Below are 21413 nucleotides of genomic sequence, written 5' to 3'. Positions count from 1 at the left end.
CCAACTGCCATGCTTCCGAGATTATCTGAGCAATCTCAGATGGGAACGCCAATCACTTGTGCTAAGTTCCTATTCATTAAAATCTGTGAGAAACTCTTAGCTAATTGGGAATAACTACTGAGAAGTCACATTGGACCAATGTAAAGATAACAAACACCAAACTAGCTTGTGCCCCGGCAAACTGAAATATATTGGCAAATTCTCTATAGGATCTTTGATTCCTACAGAACCAAAGTAACCTATATACAGCACCAAATTTTTTGAGACTAAAGCAGTGGTTCTAAAACTTTGCTGCACATTAGGAGCACCTGGGGAAACTTTGAAAATCCCAATGCCAGGTAAAAGCTAATACCAATTAAGTTGGAATGTCTGGGGGGTGGGAAGGCATCAATATTTTTTTAAGACACCCAGCTGATTCTAATGTGAGCAAAATTTGGGAAACACTGGAGTAAGCATGCAGTTTTATACCCACCACATCTGCTTAGAAAACATTAGAAGTTGTTCATTAAAAGTTTAGTCTGGGAAGGTACTGGGAGTAACTCCTAGATCCCTTCCTGCCACTAATCCATGAACACACTACCCTCCTTATCCTACTTCCTTGACAATCCAACAGTATCCGGCTTTTGGGAAAGATGATAAGCAGAGAGAGATATCAGAGAGTGTGCCATTATTCAGCATTAGGAGGACTTAAGTATTACAACTCTGATTCCCTTACTATCTCATCCACAAGTGAGCACTTTGTGGTCAACACCCTGGCTGGTATTGGTTCCATGTTGCCTTGTCTCTAAACCGAGGCAACCAGACTAAGGTCAAAATAAGGAGCACTGGGCTCCTAACTTCTGCCTGAAAGTTCAGCCTAGACTCCAAGCAGGAAAAGAGGCATTATTAACAGTAAGTAAAACGAGCCATTCCTTCCCTCTTGCTACATCTCAAGGGCATAATTTCCCCTCCCGTCAATCATTTTCCCAGGATCATGAGCTGCACTTTAGTCTTCTGTTATCTTCCACTGTGCCATGGAATGCTTTATTTTATTCTCATTAACAGATGGCAGGAGCTTCCCAGGAGATGCAGAATGAGATTCCTGTTTCTTCATTTCTGGGAATATCTTCTTCAGTTAACTATTTAGCATCAAAATGCTTATGTCTCTCATGTGTGTTCATTCCCTTTGACTTTTAAAATAAAATTTTACCTATAGGATCTGTTGTTGCCCCATTTATCTATCCTAGGTTGTATCTGAGATTTAAGCAAACTCAGCCTACCCTCAAAAAGCAGGCCTCAGTTGAAAAGCTGACAAGTAAACATTAAGCATCCATGTCAAGCACAGACAAGTACACACTATGCCGTGCAGAAACAATTGAGTAAGATAAAACCACCCACATTTTTAATAATGTAAAAATCTTACAGTATTTACAATGCCAAATAGCATGGTCCATCTCTCCCGGGTACTGGAGGAAGGGCCACAGCACACACACAGTAAGATTAATGAGAATTTCTCTTTGGAGATGACTGATAAATACCTATCACTGCAGGGGCGCCTGGGTGGCGCAGTCGGTTAAGCGTCCGACTTCAACCAGGTCACGATCTCGCGGTCCGGGAGTTCGAGCCCCGCGTCGGGCTCTGGGCTGATGGCTCAGAGCCTGGAGCCTGTTTCCGATTCTGTGTCTCCCTCTCTCTCTGCCCCTCTCCCGTTCATGCTCTGTCTCTCTCTGTCCCAAAAATAAATAAACGTTGAAAAAAAATTAAAAAAAAAAAAAAATACCTATCACTGCAGATGACACTGACCACTACTCATACACCTGACTTAAGAAAAGCTTCTATTGTAACCTGAGCTTTATCATTAATTCCACGGAATTCTTCTGAATGTCTCCCTATATAAAATGGTGATGGCTCTTACTCCTTACCTTAAAGCCTGAAAATTGTAACTTGATTTCAATTACTTGGCTAACTTACATGGCCAGACTCAAAACTGTTCAACAATCATGTGAATATCGAGTCCACGAAATGGGTGTTGAGATGTTGCATTAACACATAAAAACTTAGGTGACCTCTTGATGTTTCTATTTTTTAAATGGTGAAAGATCCCTAACACCATGCTGTTTCCACAAGGAAAATAACAGGCTGGTTAAAGATGGGATGTCTAAAAATAATTTAAAAACCACAAATGAAAGTTATTGGAGGAGTCCACCGTGGATAGTTTTATAACTATACTTCACATTTTATCTCAGTTAAAGTCACAAAAGTTGCATTATTATTCTAAGAAAGCAACTTTTATATTTGTTGAAATAATAAATGTATGGATAGCTATCTTTAGATATATATACTGACAAGCATATTATTTTATGGCTATAAAAAGCAAATCAAATATAACTGCCAAGAACAAAAGATGTTTACTCCAACTAATATTTAAAATAAGCATATCTACTCTGCTTTTGGTAGCATGGTTGATTTAGTTTAAAATTGGGAGGAGGATGTCTACTTTTATCTCTGATACATAAAAAGCCTGGAAGTTGTCATTTCCATCCCCACACACACAAAAAGAAGCTGAACATACCAAAAATCAAAGACTTTGTGTCTTAGATATCAGAGAAACTGAGGTCTTGGGGGAAACTGTCACCAGGAAATGTGGGGAGACAAGTATATTCAAAGAGACACAACCAAGATCTGCCCATGTAGAGAAGCCTCTGGAGCCAGTAACTGATAAGAACGTTTAAATGTTAATTTCTTGAATTGCTGGAGGCTGAATGTGGACTACTTTCAAAGTAAGAAATTCTTGGGAGCTGGATTCTTGAGGGGAGGGTACCCACAATTTTGTGGGCCTTTCCTCTGGGAAAACCAACAGATTCTCACAATGAAGATCTGAGAAAGACCTTTTTGTGGCCCTGACAGAAGGAAGGGAAGAGTAATCACTGTGAAATAAGCCCAGAGCTTAACTCCACACCGAAGCCTACTCTCCAGGGAGAAGGACATTGCCAGAGCCTTGTCTTAGCTGGAAAAAGAGAATTCCTACCACACCATCTTCCTCTGGTCTTCCTGTCTCCCCTAAGAGAAAAGAGAAGTCAACAAGGGTCAGAACTTCAATAAAATACATTGGGAATGGTGTATTGAGAGAAAGTATGTAGAATGCACGGAGGGAGGGGAAAGCCATACCACTAGAGAAACAAATGTAAAGATTACAGCTGTGAGACACTGGCCCCCTAAACGACTAAGATTTAATCAGAAGATATAGAATGTTCTTCCCTCCCCAACAGCTTACTATAATACAGGGCTCCAGTATAATACTTACAATATAATACAATATGTGATAATTATAATGCAATAGTAATAATTACAATAAAATAATATACAATAATTATATAACAACAATAATAGTAGATTACAACTCAGAGAGTAACAAGGCACAGACTCTCCATGAGGAGGAATACTTGGAAAAGCTTACAGTCAAGAGGAGAGACAAAAACAAGGACACTAAAAGAATCTGAATTGTCTGGCACATAAGGCTACAGAGAACATTAAACATAGACCACATCCTTGCCATATTAACATATGTCCCCTCTTACGAATGGCCTATTTACCCCAGTTCCTATTACCCTAGCCAACAAGTCTGTCTTTCATAAAAGACTGTAAGACATGACTAAAGACAAGAGAACAGTCTACAGAGCCAGAGCACTCACCAGACTCAGAATTGTGTCAAATGTGACACAACTGTTGAAATTACCACAAAGGGAATTTAAAGTAAGTATAATTAATATCTTAGGTGTCTAATGTTAAAAAGTAGACAGACAACATGCAAAAATATAAATAATGTAAGAAGTGAGATGAACATTCTAAGAGAAGTCAAACAGAAATGGTAGAAATCAAAAAGACTGTTCCAGGAATAAAAAAGACCTTTAGGGGGCTAATCAGTAGACTCAATATGGCTGAGGAAACAATCAGTGACCTTAAATATAGATTCACAGAAACTTCCCAAACTGAAATGAAAGAATGAAAAAAAAAAAAAAAAAGGCAGAACATTCAAGAACTGTGGGACAATATCAAAAAATGTTACACATACACAGTTGACTCTTGAACAATGTGGGATTTATGGGCAGCTTCTCAAAAGCTTAACTATTAATAGCCTGCTATTGACCAGAAGCCTTAGCGATAACATAAATAGTCAATAAACACATATTTTGTACGTTATATTTGTTATATACTATATTCTTACAATAAAGTAAACTGGAGTAAAGAAAATTTTACTAAGAAAATCTTGAGAAAAACATTTAGAGTTCCTTTTTTTTAATTCCAGTATAGTTACAATATAATGATTCAACAATTCCATACATCACCCAGTGCTCATCATAGTAAGTATGCTTCAATCTCCTTCACTTATTTCACCCACTCACCCCCTCTAGTAACCAATCTCCTTCACTTATTTCACCCATTCACCCCCTCTAGTAACCATCAGTTTGTTCTCTATAGTTAAGAGTCTGTCTTTGGTTTGTCCCTTTTGTCTTTATTCATTTGTTTTACTTCTCAAATTCCATCTATATACAGATACCATGGTAGCTGTATTTCTCTGATGTACTTATTTAACTTAGCAGTATATTATCTAGATCCATTCATGTTGTTGCAAAGGGCAAGATTTCATATAATTATACTTATAAATTTATATATGTAAATATATATAAAACATCTCTTCTTTATCCATCTATCTATCACTGGACACTTGGACCGCTTCCATAATTTGGCTATTGTACAGAGTGCTGCGATAAACAGAGGGGTGCAAATATCTTTTTGAATTAGTGTTTTCTTATTCTTGGGATAAATATCCTGTGGTGGAATCACTGTATCATATGGTAAATTCTATTATTAACTTCTTGAGGAACCTCTATATTTTTTTCCAGAGTAGCTGCACCAGTTTGCATTCCCACTAAAAATACATGAGGTTTCCGTTTTCTCCACATCCTCACCAACACTTGGCAGTTCTTGTGATTTTGATTTTAACCATTCTGACAGGTGTGCAGTGTATCTTATTGTGGTTCTGACTTGCATTTCCCTGATGATGAGAGATGTTGAGCATTTTTTCATGTATCTGTTGGCCTACTGGATGTCTTCTATGGAGAAATGTATGTTCATGTTTTCTGCCCATTTTTAATAGGGATTTTGTGTTTTGGGTGTTGAGTTATATAAGTTCTTTATATATTTTGGATACTAACCCTTTATTGGATATGTCATTTGCAAATATCTTCTCCCATTCAGTAGGCTGCCCTTTAGTTTTGTTGATTATTTCCTTCACTGGGCAGAAACTTTTTATTTTGATGTAGCCCAATAGGGTTTGTGTGTGTGTGTGTGTGTGTGTGTGTGTGTGTGTGTTTTGTTTTTGTTTTGTTTTGCTTTTATTTCCCTTGCCTTAGGAGACATATCTGGAAAAATGTTGCTATGGTCAATGTCAAAGACATTATTGCCTATGCTCTCTTCAAGGATTTCTATGGTTTCAGCTCTCATCTTTACATCTTTAATCCATTTTGAGTTTATTTTGCGTAAGTCATCCAGCTTCATTCTTCTGCAAGATGTTTCCCAGTTTTCCCACCACCATCCACTGAAAAGACTGTCTTTTTCCCATTGTCAAAGATTAATTGACCATATAATTATGGGTTTATTTTTGAGTTTTCTATTCTATTCATTGATCTGTATGTCTACTTTTATACCAGTACCATACTGTTTTAATTACAACTGCTTTGCAATATAACTTGAAATATGGAATTGTGATACATCCAGTCTTGTTTCTCTTTTTCAAGATTGTTTTGGCTGTTTGAGATCTTTTGTGGTTCCACACAAATTTTAGGGTTATCTGTTCTAGGTCTGTGAGAAATGCTGTTGGTATTTTGATAGGAATTGCATTAAATCTGTAGAATGCTTTCAGAAGTATGGACTTTTTAACATTATCTGTTCTTTCGCCCCATAAGCATGAAATGTCTTTCCATTTCTTTGTGTTGTCTTAAATTTCTTTTATATTGTTTTATAGTCTACAGATTACAGACTTTTTGATTGTTTGTTCCTATTTTACTGGTTTTTGTACAATTGTACACAGGATCTATTTTTTAATTTCTCTTTCTTCCACTTCATTATTTAGTGTATAGAAACACAATGCAATTCTTTCTATTGTTTTTGTATCCTGTAACCTTACTGAATTCATTTATCACTCTTGTAGATTTTTGGTGAAGTCTTTTGGGTTTGTATACATAGTATCATGTCATCTGAAAATAGTGAAAGTTTTACCTCTTCCTTACCAATCTGGGTATCTTTTGTTTCTTTTTCTTGTCCGATTGTTGTGCCTATGACTTTAAGTACTATGTTGAATAAAAGTGGTGAGATTGGATGTCCTTGTCTTGTTCCTGATTTTAGGGGAAAAGCTGTGTTTTTCACCACTGAGTATGATGTTAGCTGTGGATTTTTCATATATGGCTTTTATTATGTTGAGGTATGTTCCCTCTAAAACTACTTTGTTGAGGGTTTTTATCATGAATGGATGTTGTACTTTGCTAAATGCTTTTTCTACATCTACTGAAATGATCATAGGGTTCTTATCCTTTCTCTTAATTACACTGATTGATTTGTGAATAATGAAACACTCTTGCATCCAAGGAATAAATCCCACTTGATTGTGATGAATGATTTTTTTTAATGTAGTGTTGGATTTAGTTTGCTAATCTTTTCTTGAGAACATATATATATATATATATATATATATATATATATATATATTCATTCATAAGGGACACTGGCCTGTAGTTCTCTTTTTTTGTAGTGTCTTCTTCTGGTTTTGTTATCAGGGTAACACAGACCTCATAAGATAAATATGAAAGATTTCCTTCCTCTTCCATTTTTTTGGAATACTTTGAGAAGAATAGGTATTAACTTTTTTAAAAATGTTTGGTAGAATTCACCTGTGAAACCATCTGGTCTGGGACTTTTGTTTGTTGAGAGTTTTTTTTAATTACTGATTTAATTTCATTACTGATAATTGGTCTGTTCAAATTTTCTATTTCTTCTTGATTGAGTATTCTGGAGGTTATATGTTTCTAGGAATTTATCCATTTCTTCTAGGTTGTCTAGTCTGTTGTCATATAATTTTGCATAATATCTCTCTTACTTCTTTGTATTTCTATGGTGTCAGTTGTTACTTCTCTTTCATTTCTGACTTTGTTTACTTTAGACGTACCTCTCTCTCTCTCTCTCTCTCTCATGAGTCTAGCTAAAGGTTTATCAATTTTGTTGATCTTTTCAAAGAACCAGCACTTGGTTTCATTGATCTGTTCTGTTTTGGGGTTTTTGGGGATTTTTTGTTTGTTTTTTTAGTTTCCATTTCCTTTATTTCTGCTCTAATCTTTATTACCTCCTTCCTCCTACTGGTTTAGGGTTTTGTTTGTTCTTCTTTTTCTAGCTCCATTAGGTGTAAGGTTTCATTGTTTGAGATTTTTCTGGCTTCTTAAAGTAGGCCTCTATTACTATAAACTCTCCTTTTAGAACAGTTTTTGCTACATCCCAAATACATTTACAGTTCTACAGTGTATTTACTGAAAAAAAAAATCCATATAAGTGGACTCATACAGTTCAAACCTGTGTTGTTCAAGGATCAACTTACTGGTTTTCCAGTAACTGGAATACCAGAAGGGGAGAAAAGAGTGAACAGAAAGATACTAGAAAAATCTCCAAATATTTGAAAATTAAATAACACAACTCCAAACAACCCATGACTCAAAGAAGTTTCAAAAATTTTTAAATGTTCTCTGGCTAAATGATAATAAAATCCATACACCAGAAAATATGAAAAATGTAAAAGTGATAACCTAAGCTTCCACTTTAAAGAACTAGACAGAGAAGAAGAATTTAAGCCTAAACCAAGCAGAAGAAAATAATTAAACGAACAGAAAGCAATTAATTTCCAATCAACAAAAAAGAAAAATGAATAAAGTCAAAGACACACTTTGAAAAGATCAAATTGATCAATGAATGATACCACAAATGAAAGAAGGTTCATCCCTACTGATTCCGTGGAAATTAAATAAATAGTAAAGGAATAGTTCAAGCAACTCTATGCCTACAAATCTGACAATTAGATGAAATGGACCAGTTCCTTAAAAGACACAAACTATCACTACTCACACAAGAAAAACTAAATAATCCGAATAGTTTTATATCCATTAAATAAATTAAACTAATAATTTACAACTTTCCTAAATGAAAGTACCAAGCCCAGATAGTTTCATTGGTGAATTCTATTAAGCATTTAAGAAAGTGATGGTATCAATTTTTGACAATCTCTTGAGAATATACAAGGAGAGAGAGTACTTCCTAATCATTCTTTGAGACCACAATTACCTTACTATCCAAAAAATACAAACACAGCATAAGACAAGAAAACTACAGACCAATATATCTTATGAATATAATGCAAAAATCCTCAATAAAATATTAGTAAATTAATGCCTACTATGTACAAAAAGACTGAGTAAGATTTATCCTAAAATTGCAATATTGGTTAGTTCCAAAATCAATTCTTATAAACCACATAAATAAAATAAAGGACAAAACTACATGACCATCTCAATAGATGCAGAAAAGGCATTTCAAAAAACCCAATACCCATTTATGATCAATATTCTGAGCCATCTAGGAAAAGAAGGAAACTTCCTCAACTTTATAATAAACATCTACAAAAAAATTCATATGTGAAAAAATGAGAACTCGATACATTCCTCCTAAAACCAAGAACAAGGTAAGCATGGCCTCTCTTACAATCCCTATTCAATATTTTACAGAAATCCATAAGTAATTCACTAAGAAAAAAAATAAAAAGTACAAAGATGGTATGTAAAACATAAGGTACAAAATACTGTGATTTTATTATTTGAGAATTTTAAAATATATTAAATTATGTTTGTCAAAATATTAACAACAGTTGCATCAGCATAGTAGAATTAGAGGTAAATTATTCTAATTCTTTGTATTTTATGATTTACCAAATAGGAAGTTATTATTTTTTTTTCTTGGTGCTTAAAAAATTTTTTTAATTTAATATTAAGCTAAAATCTGTAAGACTTAGTAGAATGCAAAGATATAGGATATGAATAATTACAATTTAATATGCCATATTTTCTGTATAGCTTATTTTATGACTATAAGCTAGAAGAAAGCCTTGAGTGATAACACAAGGCAAAATTTATTTTGCCGGTATGCGCCAAAGTCATGACTCCCAACTATTTTTAAGGTATTCTATGTTTTTTTTTAACGTTTTTTTTTTTATTTATTTTTGAGACAGAGAGAGACAGAGCATGAACGGGGGAGGGGCAGAGAGAGAGGGAGACACAGAATCGGAAGCAGGCTCCAGGCTCCGATCCATCAGCCCAGAGCCTGACGTGGGGCTCAAACTCACGGACCACGAGATCGTGACCTGAGCTGAAGTCGGACACTTAACCGACTGAGCCACCCAGGCACCCCTCTATGTTTTAAATTTATAGAAAAAAATTGAAAACATCACACATAAAATATCTAAAAGGTACAACTAGAATGTAAGTGATAAAAGGTAAATTTGTCTTGAACCATACAGCTTGTAATTTGTCAAAAAACAAAACATAGTAGTAGTTTATTCATAACTCTGTGTATCACTAAGACAGTCAAAAGAATCTACAGTTCACCACCTCTTACACCATTCAGATTAGTACAACTCAGCTTCCATAATTGCTTCACATTAGCTCCATTTGTCCTCAGCACAGATAACCAAGATCTACCAAAAACACTTTTCATATTTAGCTATATTAATGTCATCCTCTACATATTCATACATAATACATATTTTTAAAAGATTAGAGTGAGGGGCAACTGGGTGGCTCAGTCAGTTGAGCACCTGACTCTTGATTTCAACTCAGGACAAAATTGTGTCAGGTTCCACACTCAGTGCAGAGCCTGCTTGAGATTTTCTCTCTCTCCCCCTCTGCCCCTCTCCCTCTGTCTTTCATACATGCATTCTCTATCTCTAAAAAAAATTAGAATGAAAATATATATATTATATATACCTTATATAAAGGTAAAAACAATTACTGGCATATAAGAATATCAATTATGAGACATTGTTCCAGAATCATCTATGTCTTGTAATCATGGCCAAAAAAAAGTTCCATTCGCCTTATGCATTCTCTATGCATCTAGAGAAGCCCCTGCAGTCACAGTCATACATACACACCACACACACACACATACATACACACACATATACCTCTTGTAAGCTCCATGAGGGTCTTAAAGCAGATTTAAGGGAAAAAAGACCATCAGGAGAAGTTGCAATTTTGCTTTCGTTAAAAATCTGCTATGTCCCTTGAAATATATGCGAAAGTATTTCTTGAGTTTTTCTGGGATACTTTGTGGTATGTCTAAACAAAACTGTAGAATAAATCCATGACATTTCCATAAAATGTGGCTAATTTTACCTAATGGCAATATTTTTAAAATGTGGATGTATTAAAGGGCATAACAAAAGCAGAAATCTACTAGGGAAAGCTAATCTATAAAGATACAGAGCAAAGCGATGCTTGACTGGGGCTGAATATCAGAGTGAACTGACTGGGAAAGGCACAGCCAAACTTTTTCAGGTGACTCACATGTTCTACATCTCAATGGTAGCAGATTTAAATGAATGCATAAACTTGTCAAAACTCATCAAAACTTATTCTTTCAATGTGCATATTTTATTGTATGTCCATTACACATAAATAAGTATATTTTGAAAGATAAATTGCATGAATTTAAAATATAAAGACTTGAAGAATTTCCTTCACCTCTGAATTTCATTTCTTCTGTTTGGTTGAAATATTAAGGGAGGCAGTATATGATAAAATACCCTAATAGTATACATTTCACATTTAGGTAGTTAGTGAATGTAAATTTCCCTTCCTGTTCCCTTTATTTTTTTTTTTTTAGTTTTTATTTTTTTTATTTTTTTTTTATATATATGAAATTTATTGACAAATTGGTTTCCATACAACACCCAGTGCTCATCCCAAAAGGTGCCCTCCTCAATACCCATCACCCACCCTCCCCTCCCTCCCACCCCCCATCAACCCTCAGTTTGTTCTCAGTTTTTAACAGTCTCTTATGCTTTGGCTCTCTCCCACTCTAACCTCTTTTTTTTTTTTCCTTCCCCTCCCCCATGGGTTCCTGTTAAGTTTCTCAGGATCCACATAAGAGTGAAACCATGTGGTATCTCTCTTTCTCTGTATGGCTTATTTCACTTAGCATTACACTCTCCAGTTCCATCCACGTTGCTACAAAAGGCCATATTTCATTTTTTCTCATTGCCACATACTACTCCATTGTGTATATATACCACAATTTCTTTATCCATTCATCAGTTGATGGACATTTAGGCTCTTTCCATAATTTGGCTATTGTTGAGAGTGCTGCTATGAACATTGGGGTACAAGTGCCCCTATGCATCAGTACTCCTGTATCCCTTGGATAAATTCCTAGCAGTGCTATTGCTGGGTCATAGGGTAGGTCTATTTTTAATTTTCTGAGGAACCTCCACACTGCTTTCCAGAGCGGCTGCACCAATTTGCATTCCCACCAACAGTGCAAGAGGGTTCCCGTTTCTCCACATCCTCTCCAGCATCTATAGTCTCCTGATTTGTTCATTTTGGCCACTCTGACTGGCGTGAGGTGATACCTGAGTGTGGTTTTGATTTGTATTTCCCTGATAAGGAGCGACGCTGAACATCTTTTCATGTGCCTGTTGGCCATCCGGATGTCTTCTTTAGAGAAGTGTCTATTCATGTTTTCTGCCCATTTCTTCACTGGGTTATTTGTTTTTCGGGTGTGGAGTTTGGTGAGCTCTTTATAGATTTTAGATACTAGCCCTTTGTCCGATATGTCATTTGCAAATATCTTTTCCCATTCCGTTGGTTGCCTTTTAGTTTTGTTGGTTGTTTCCTTTGCTGTGCAGAAGCTTTTTATCTTCATAAGGTCCCAGTAATTCACTTTTGCTTTTAATTCCCTTGCCTTTGGGGATGTGTCGAGTAAGAGATTGCTACGGCTGAGGTCAGAGAGGTCTTTTCCTGCTTTCTCCTCTAAGGTTTTGATGGTTTCCTGTCTCACATTTAGGTCCTTTATCCATTTTGAGTTTATTTTTGTAAATGGTGTGAGAAAGTGGTCTAGTTTCAACCTTCTGCATGTTGCTGTCCAGTTCTCCCAGCACCATTTGTTAAAGAGGCTGTCTTTTTTCCATTGGATGTTCTTTCCTGCTTTGTCAAAGATGAGTTGGCCATACGTTTGTGGGTCTAGTTCTGGGGTTTCTATTCTATTCCATTGGTCTGTGTGTCTGTTTTTGTGCCAATACCATGCTGTCTTGATGATGACAGCTTTGTAGTAGAGGCTAAAGTCTGGGATTGTGATGCCTCCTGCTTTGGTCTTCTTCTTCAAAATTCCTTTGGCTATTCGGGGCCTTTTGTGGTTCCATATGAATTTTAGGATTGCTTGTTCTACTTTCGAGAAGAATGCTGGTGCAATTTTGATTGGGATTGCATTGAATGTGTAGATAGCTTTGGGTAGTATTGACATTTTGACAATATTTATTTTTCCAATCCATGAGCAGGGAATGTCTTTCCATTTCTTTAAATCTTCTTCAATTACCTTCATAAGCTTTCTATAGTTTTCAGCATACAGATCCTTTACATCTTTGGTTAGATTTATTCCTAGGTATTTTATGCTTCTTGGTGCAATTGTGAATGGGATCATTTTCTTTATTTGTCTTTCTGTTGCTTCATTGTTAGTGTATAAGAATGCAACTGATTTCTGGACATTGATTTTGTATCCTGCAACTTTGCTGAATTCATGTATCAGTTCTAGCAGACTTTTGGTGGAGTCTAACGGATTTTCCATGTATAATATCATGTCATCTGCAAAAAGCGAAAGCTTGACTTCATCTTTGCCAATTTGGATACCTTTGATTTCCTTTTGTTGTCTGATTGCTGATGCTAGAACTTCCAGCACTATGTTAAACAACAGCGGTGAGAGTGGCATCCCTGTCGTGTTCCTGATCTCAGGGAAAAAGCTCTCAGTTTTTCCCCGTTGAGGATGATGTTAGCTGTGGGCTTTTCATAAATGGCTTTGATGATCTTTAAGTATGTTCCTTCTATCCCGACTTTCTCAAGGTTTTTTATTAAGAAAGGGTGCTGGATTTTGTCAAAGGCCTTTTCTGCATCGATTGACAGGATCATATGGTTCTTCTCTTTTTTTTTGTTAATGTGATGTATCACGTTGATTGATTTGTGAATGTTGAACCAGCCCTGCATCCCAGGAATGAATCCCACTTGATCATGGTGAATAATTCTTTTTATATGCTGTTGAATTCGATTTGCTAGTATCTTATTGAGAATTTCTGCATCCATATTCATCAGGGATATTGGCCTGTAGTTCTCTTTTTTTACTGGGTCTCTGTCTGGTTTAGGAATCAAAGTAATACTGGCTTCATAGAATGAGTCTGCAAGTTTTCCTTCCCTTTCTGTTTCTTGGAATAGCTTGAGAAGGATAGGTATTATCTCTGCTTTAAACGTCTGGTAGAACTCCCCTGGGAAGCCATCTGGTCCTGGACTCTTATTTGTTGGGAGATTTTTGATAACTGATTCAATTTCTTCGCTGGTTATGGGTCTGTTCAAGCTTTCTATTTCCTCCTGATTGAGTTTTGGAAGAGTGTGGGTGTTCAGGAATGTGTCCATTTCTTCCAGGTTGTCCAATTTGTTGGCATATAATTTTTCATAGTATTCCCTGATAATTGTTTGTATCTCTGAGGGATTGGTTGTAATAATTCCATTTTCATTCATGATTTTATCTATTTGGGTCATCTCCCTTTTCTTTTTGAGAAGCCTGGCTAGAGGTTTGTCAATTTTGTTTATTTTTTCAAAAAACCAACTCTTGGTTTCGTTGATCTGCTCTACAGTTTTTTTAGATTCTATATTGTTTATTTCTGCTCTGATCTTTATTATTTCTCTTCTTCTGCTGGGTTTAGGCTGCCTTTGCTGTTCTGCTTCTATTTCCTTTAGGTGTGCTGTTAGATTTTGTATTTGGGATTTTTCTTGTTTCTTGAGATAGGCCTGGATTGCAATGTATTTTCCTCTCAGGACTGCCTTCGCTGCGTCCCAAAGCGTTTGGATTGTTGTATTTTCATTTTCGTTTGTTTCCATATATTTTTTGATTTTTTTTTTAATTGCCTGGTTGACCCACTCATTCGTTAGTAGGGTGTTCTTTAACCTCCATGCTTTTGGAGGTTTTCCAGACTTTTTCCTGTGGTTGATTTCAAGCTTCACAGCATTGTGGTCTGAAAGTATGCATGGTATAATTTCAATTCTTGTAAACTTATGAAGGGCTGTTTTGTGACCCAGTATATGATCTATCTTGGAGAATGTTCCATGTGCACTCGAGAAGAAAGTATATTCTGTTGCTTTGGGATGCAGAGTTCTAAATATATCTGTCAAGTCCATCTGATCCAATGTCTCATTCAGGGCCCTTGTTTCTTTATTGACCGTGTGTCTAGATGATCTATCCATTTCTGTAAGTGGGGTGTTAAAGTCCCCTGCAATTACCACATTCTTATCAATAAGGTTGCTTCTGTTTATGAGTAATTGTTTCATATATTTGGGGGCTCCGGTATTCGGCGCATAGACATTTATAATTGTTAGCTCTTCCTGATGGATAGACCCTGTAACTATTATATAATGTCCTTCTTCATCTCTTGTTACAGCCTTTAATTTAAAGTCTAGTTTGTCTGATATAAGTATGGCTACTCCAGCTTTCTTTTGGCTTCCAGTAGCATGATAAATAGTTCTCCATCCCCTCACTCTGAATCTAAAGGTGTCCTCAGGTCTAAAATGAGTCTCTTGTAGACAGCAAATAGATGGGTCTTGTTTTTTTATCCATTCTGATACCCTATGTCTTTTGGTTGGCGCATTTAATCCCTTTACATTCAGTGTTATTATAGAAAGATACGGGTTTAGAGTCATTGTGATGTCTGTATGTTTTATGCTTGTAGTGATGTCTCTGGTACTTTGTCTCACAGGGTCCCCCTTAGGATCTCTTGTAGGGCTGGTTTAGTGGTGACAAATTCCTTCAGATTTTGTTTGTTTGGGAAGACCTTTATCTCTCCTTCTATTCTAAATGACAGACTTGCTGGATAAAGGATTCTCGGCTGCATATTTTTGCTGTCTAGCACCCTGAAAATCTCGTGCCAATTCTTTCTGGCCTGTCAAGTTTCAAAAGAGAGATCAGTCACGAGTCTTATAGGTCTCCCTTTATATGTGAGGGCACGTTTATCCCTTGCTGCTTTCAAAATTTTCTCTTTATCCTTGTATTTTGCCAGTTTCACTATGATATGTCGTGCAGAAGATCGATTCAAGTTACGTCTGAAGGGAGTTCTCTGTGCCTCTTGGATTTCAATGCCTTTTTCCTTCCCCAGTTCAGGGAAGTTCTCAGCTATAATTTCTTCAAGTACCCCTTCAGCACCTTTCCCTCTCTCTTCCTCCTCTGGGATACCAATTATGCGTATATTATTTCTTTTTAGTGTATCACTTAGTTCTCTAATTTTCCCCTCATACTCCTGGATTTTTTTATCTCTCTTTTTCTCAGCTTCCTCTTTTTCCATAACTTTATCTTCTAGTTCACCTATTCTCTCCTCTGCCTCTTCCATCCGAGCCGTGGTGGTTTGCATTTTGTTTTGCATTTCATTTAAAGCGTTTTTCAGCTCCTCGTGACTGTTCCTTAGTCCCTTGATCTCTGTAGCAAGAGATTCTCTGCTGTCCTGTATGCTGTTTTCCAGCCCAGCGATTAATTTTATGACTATTATTCTAAATTCACTTTCTGTTATATTATTTAAATCCTTTTTGATCAGCTCATTAGCTGTTGTTATTTCCTGGAGATTCTTCTGAGGGGAATTCTTCCGCTTGGTCATTTTGGATAGTCCCTGGTGTGGTGAGGACCTGCAGGGCACTTCCCCTGTGCTGTGGTGTATAACTGGAGTTGGTGGGCGGGGCCGCAGTCAGTCCTGATGTCTGCCCCCAGCCCACCGCTGGGGCCACAGTCAGACTGGTGTGTGCCTTCTCTTCCCCTCTCCTAGGGGCGGGATTCACTGTGGGGTGGCGTGGCCCGTCTGGGCTACTTGCACACTGCCAGGCTTGTGATGCTGGGGATCTGGCGTATTAGCTGGGGTGGGAAGGCAAGGTGCACGGCGGCGGGGGGGGGGGGCAGGCTTAGCTCGCTTCTCCTTAGGTGATCCACTTCAGGAGGGGCCCTGTGGCAGCCGGAGGGAGTCAGATCCACTGCCGGAGGTTTGGCTCCGCAGAAGCACAGAGTTGGGTGTTTGCGCGGAGCGAGCAATTTCCCTGGCTGGAACCGGTTCCCTTTGGGATTTTGGCTGGGGGATGGGCGGGGGAGATGGCGCTGGCGAGGCCTTTGTACCCCGCCAAACTGAGCTCTGTCGTCCTGGGGCTCCGCAGCTCACCCTCCCTTTGTCCTCCAGCCTTCCCGCTTTCGGAGCAGAGCTGTTAACTTATGACCTCCCAGACGCTAAGTCGCGCTTGCTGTCGGAACACAGTCCGTCAGGCCCCTCCGCTTTTGCAAGCCGGACTCGGGGGCTCTGCTTGGCTGGCGAGCCGCCCCTCCGCCCCGGCTCCCTCCCGCCAGTCCGTGGAGCGCGCACCGCCTCGCCGCCCTTCCTACCCTCTTCCGTGGGCCTCTCGTCTGCACTTGGGTCCGGTGACTCCGTTCTGCTAATCCTCTGGCGGTTTTCTGGGTTATTTAGGCAGGTGTAGGTGGAATCTAAGTGATCAGCAGGACGCGTGGTGAGCCCAGCGTCCTCCTACGCCGCCATCTTCCCCTCCTCCCCCTGTTCCCTTTATAAATGTTATCACTTAAAGGGTAAGAATTTTAAAACTAAAATTCCTGCAAGGATATTAATTTGATCACAAAATAAAATTTTAAATTTCATTTTTTAAGTTTATTTCTTTATTTTGAGAGAGAGAGAGAGAGCGAGAGACCAAGAGAGTGAGCAGGGGATGAGCAGAGAGAGGGGGAAAGACAGAATTCCAAGCAGGCTCTGCACTATCAGTGGGGAGGCAGATGTGGGGCTCGGACTCATGAACTGTGAGATCATGACCTGAGCAGAAATCGAGTCAGATACTCAATCGACTGAGCCACCTAGGCACCTCTCCACCCTTTCTTCTTTAGCAAAGATTTAACAAATAAACTGGTTGACTTTGAAAACAACTTCACCTCCCTAATCCACTTCATGCTTTAAGACTACATTTAGGAGTTACTTCATCTAGAAAGTCTTCTCTCGCCAATACCATCCCCTAACTTCTTCATACCAGGAAAGTGTAGGTATCTCTCCTCTCTGCTTCCGTGTTGATAAAAGCTATCAAAAATGCATGTTACCATCAATAATGCATGCTACCATCTGTTTGTCACCTACAAAGAGCCTTGAGACAGGGACTAGTGCATAAGTGGCTTATCACAAGAAAGCTCTCAGAGCGGAGTGAGCCAAGAAGTATGACAGGGCATAGGGAAAGCCAGGCAAGGATTTGGTCTTGGGTCTCAGATGGATTCCAGCTTTAGCCCAATCTCCTGGGAAACTCAGAGCACTAACTGCATCACAGCATAGACCCCACTGTAAAAGACCAGCCTCTCTCCCCATCCCAGCCATTCCAACCACCTGCCTTCCCCATCACTAGCCCAACAGTCAAAATCAATACCCCTGGGCTGTCCTGAGGAGGCACATCATCTCTCTGGTGAGATGGCAATTCTTAGAAGAAAGAGACAACTGTGAGCCATCAGCAGATACTCACAGCAACTGGGGGAGAGCGTACCAGACCAGTAAAGGGGATCTCAGATGAACACCAGCGATATCCACCACATCACATAACACTTATCACACTGTAGTATATATTTAAAAGAGTGTGCAAGAACATGAGCTCTTAAACCAGATTGCCTATAGGTGTCAACCCTACATATAGCTATGCAATTTGGGGCAAATCACTTAATATTTCCAAACTGCAGTTCCCACATCTATTAATAGGAATAATGTAATAGCAGTATCTACATCATAGGGCTGTCATGAGTAGTAAATGAAATAATATACGTAAAGGGCTCAGACAACTGCCTGGCACATAAAATCTTAATACATACTAGTTGTCACTATTATTGCTGCTGCTATTGTTGTTGTTACATGATCAGATTAAGGGCTTATCTTTCTCACTGGATAATGAATCTGATTAGAAAAAGGAAAACAATCTGACTGACCTAACCCTACCAGCTAGCTCTTGGTGTTACTAGTTGATGGCCTGACATTTACAGCCAAAATGTGGCATTCTTTTCTTGAAATTAACCTCACAGTGCACTGATGTCAGAGAAGGTAGCTCTGTTACTGTAATAAACTAAGACAAAAAATATCATTCTATGATCTTATTAGAACACACACAAGATTACAGTGCAAATAACAAAAATTACCAAACATCCTCTTTTCCCAGCAAACAAGGATAACAACTACTTCTTTGCCAATTATAGGCTTAGCCTCAGATTATTTTTCCTGCCTTCTAGGTAAGATTCATTGAAATAACGAATTAACTACCCTACTCCCTGACAGCACCCAATCCAGAGTAAATCCCACTTCCTTGAACATTCCTCAAAAATCGCATGACAGGAGGGAGGAGCCAAGATGGTGGAACAGCATGGAAGCTTTTTGTGTGTCTCGCATCCGTGAAATACATCCAGACCAACACTAAACCATCCTACAGTGATTTGCCCCAATCACTGTAGAAAACCGATTGGAAGATTAACACAACACTCTGCACAACCTGAACCACAGAATTCAGCAGGTACGAGACACGAAGAGCTAAATTTGGGGAGCAAAAATCCCCGAAAGGTAGGGAACCCCTCTAGCGGGAGGAGAGAGGACAGAGACTGGGGAGGGGGGAAGCATATGGGAAAAGCATCCTCCCCAAAAGCAGCTGGAGAGAAAGTGGAAAATTGGAAAGAGCCGCAGGGACTAAACTAAAAAGGGAGAAAGGACAAAGGAGAGGGTTTAAATTCCATTAAGATTGTAAACAAGGGGAGCGCAAAGGCTGCAACTCCACAGCTCAGCTCGATACCTGGTGGTGCTCTGGTGGGAAAGGTGAATCCCCAGGAACAGAGTGGGGTCCGGGAGGTTCTCAGGCCACACAGGGAAAAGCGGTTCCACTGCTGGAAGGACATTTGGTAGAGACTGTTGAAGCCACATGGTCCCAGCAGACCCCGGAAGGCAGCCACATTCGCTGGTGCAGGGGCAAGGTTGTTGAGGGTGAAGCCTGGTGTCAGATGTGTATTGCAATTTTCCATGGTCCCTGAAACACTGAGGCCACACTGTCTTGCGATTTTTTTGGGGGGCGGGCTGGAACCTGGCTGCAGTCTCAGGGCACTGGCAACAGCAGGATCCAGCAGGCATTCCTGGGTGCAGCCGACATTCGGCCATTGTTCATTTGGCCATCGCTTGGTGAGACCGATGCAGAGGGGCGTAGCGGGTCAAAGCCGCAGTCCTTCGGAAGTAAGGGGCTGGGAAAAACAGCCGCATCTGAGACAATACTTGGGAGAGAGGTACTGCCTGGGGCCTGGTCACAGAGAGTGGAAAAGTGGGGAATGGACGAGAGCTGAAGACAGAGGACCGGTGCACGACTGCTGATCCAGGAGAACAGACTGAGTGGCGCCATTTTTCACCTCCCGCGCATGCGCACCAACGAGCACCCCCCAACAATCCACCCCAGTAGGCTAGCAGCGCCATCTAGGGGAGAGCGGAGCTGTTACACCAAGCCCTGCCCAACTGGGCCAACTTCATTCTTCAAGAACACAAACCTCACCACCGGCTTAATTTATGGCCTATAAAGACCTACATGGACTGACCTCTAGGGGAAAACAAAGCAATTTCAGTCCTACTTCAATCTGTTAGCAGGTTCATCTATTCAATTTTTTTTCTTTTTCCTTTTTCACTTTTACAGTTCTTTTCTTATTCTTGAATACAGGAAAAGAAAAAACTCATTTTTATTTTCAATTTTTATTAAAAATATCCTTAATTTTTATTACTATGTTTTTTACTTTTGTGTAAATTTTTTCAAATTCTACTTTACTTCCATCATTTTATTTTAGTCTGCTTCAGTGTACTCACCTTTTCAAATTTTCAAACAATTTCCTTTCTTTTCTTTTTTTTCTCTTTTTCATTTCCTTTCTTTTTCTTGAATGCAGAAAGAAAAAAACTTCACTTTTACTTTCAATTTCTTTTAAAAAAATTTTTATTTAATTTTTATTACTATATTTTTTTTCTTTTATGTAAATTTTTTCATATTCTTACTCCCATCATTTTATTTCAGTCTACTACAGTGTATTCACTTTTTCAAATTTTCAAACGATTTCTTTTTTTGTCTTTCCTTTTTTCTTTTTTTACCTTTTTTCTCTTTTTCATTTTTCTTTTTCTTAAATACAGAAAATGAAAAAATTCATATTGCTTTAATTTTTATTAAAATATTTTTCTATAATTTTTTTCTACTATATTCTCTACTTTTGTGGATTTGTCTACTTTAGTGTATTCATTTTTTCAAATTCTCAAATGATTTTTTTTCTCTCCCCCTCCTTTTTTGTTTGTTTGTTTCTCTAATCTGTCAAACCATTTTCTACACCCAGACCAAAACACCCCTAGGATGTGGCATCATCTATTCGATTTTTGTGTGGGTGTGTTTTTAATTTTTAACTTTAATATTTTTTTAACTTTAATTATTTTTAATTTCAATTTTTCTACCTCACTAATTCCTTTTCTCCCTTCAAAATGATAAAACAAAGGAATTCACCCCAAAAGAAAGAGCACAAAGAAATGACAGCCAGGGATTTAACCAACACAGACACAAGCAAGATGTCTGAACCAGAATTTAGAATCACGATAATAGGAATACTAGCTGGAGTCGGAAATAGATTAGAATCCCTTTCTGCAGAGATAAAGAAGTAAAAAATATCCAGAATGAAATTAAAAATGCTATAACTGAGATGCAATCATGGATGGATGCAGTGGCGGCAAGGATGGAAGAGGCAGAACAGAGAATCAGCAACATAGAGGACAAACTTATAGAGAATAACAAAGCAGAGAAAAAGAAGATTAAGGCAAAAGAGCATGATTTAAGAGAGAAATCAGTGACTCATTAAAAAGGAACAACATCAGAATCATAGGGGTCCCAGAGAAGGAAGAGAGAGAAATAGGGGTAAAAGGGTTATGTGAGCAAATCACAGTGGAAAACTTTCTAACCTGGGGAAAGACACAGACATCAAAATCCAGGAAGCATGGAGAACTCCCATTAGATTCAACAAAAATCGACCATCAA

Source organism: Lynx canadensis, chromosome A1, assembly GCF_007474595.2.
Source record: "Lynx canadensis isolate LIC74 chromosome A1, mLynCan4.pri.v2, whole genome shotgun sequence".
Classification (NCBI taxonomy): domain Eukaryota; kingdom Metazoa; phylum Chordata; class Mammalia; order Carnivora; family Felidae; genus Lynx; species Lynx canadensis.
This window is presented reverse-complemented; position numbering follows the sequence as displayed.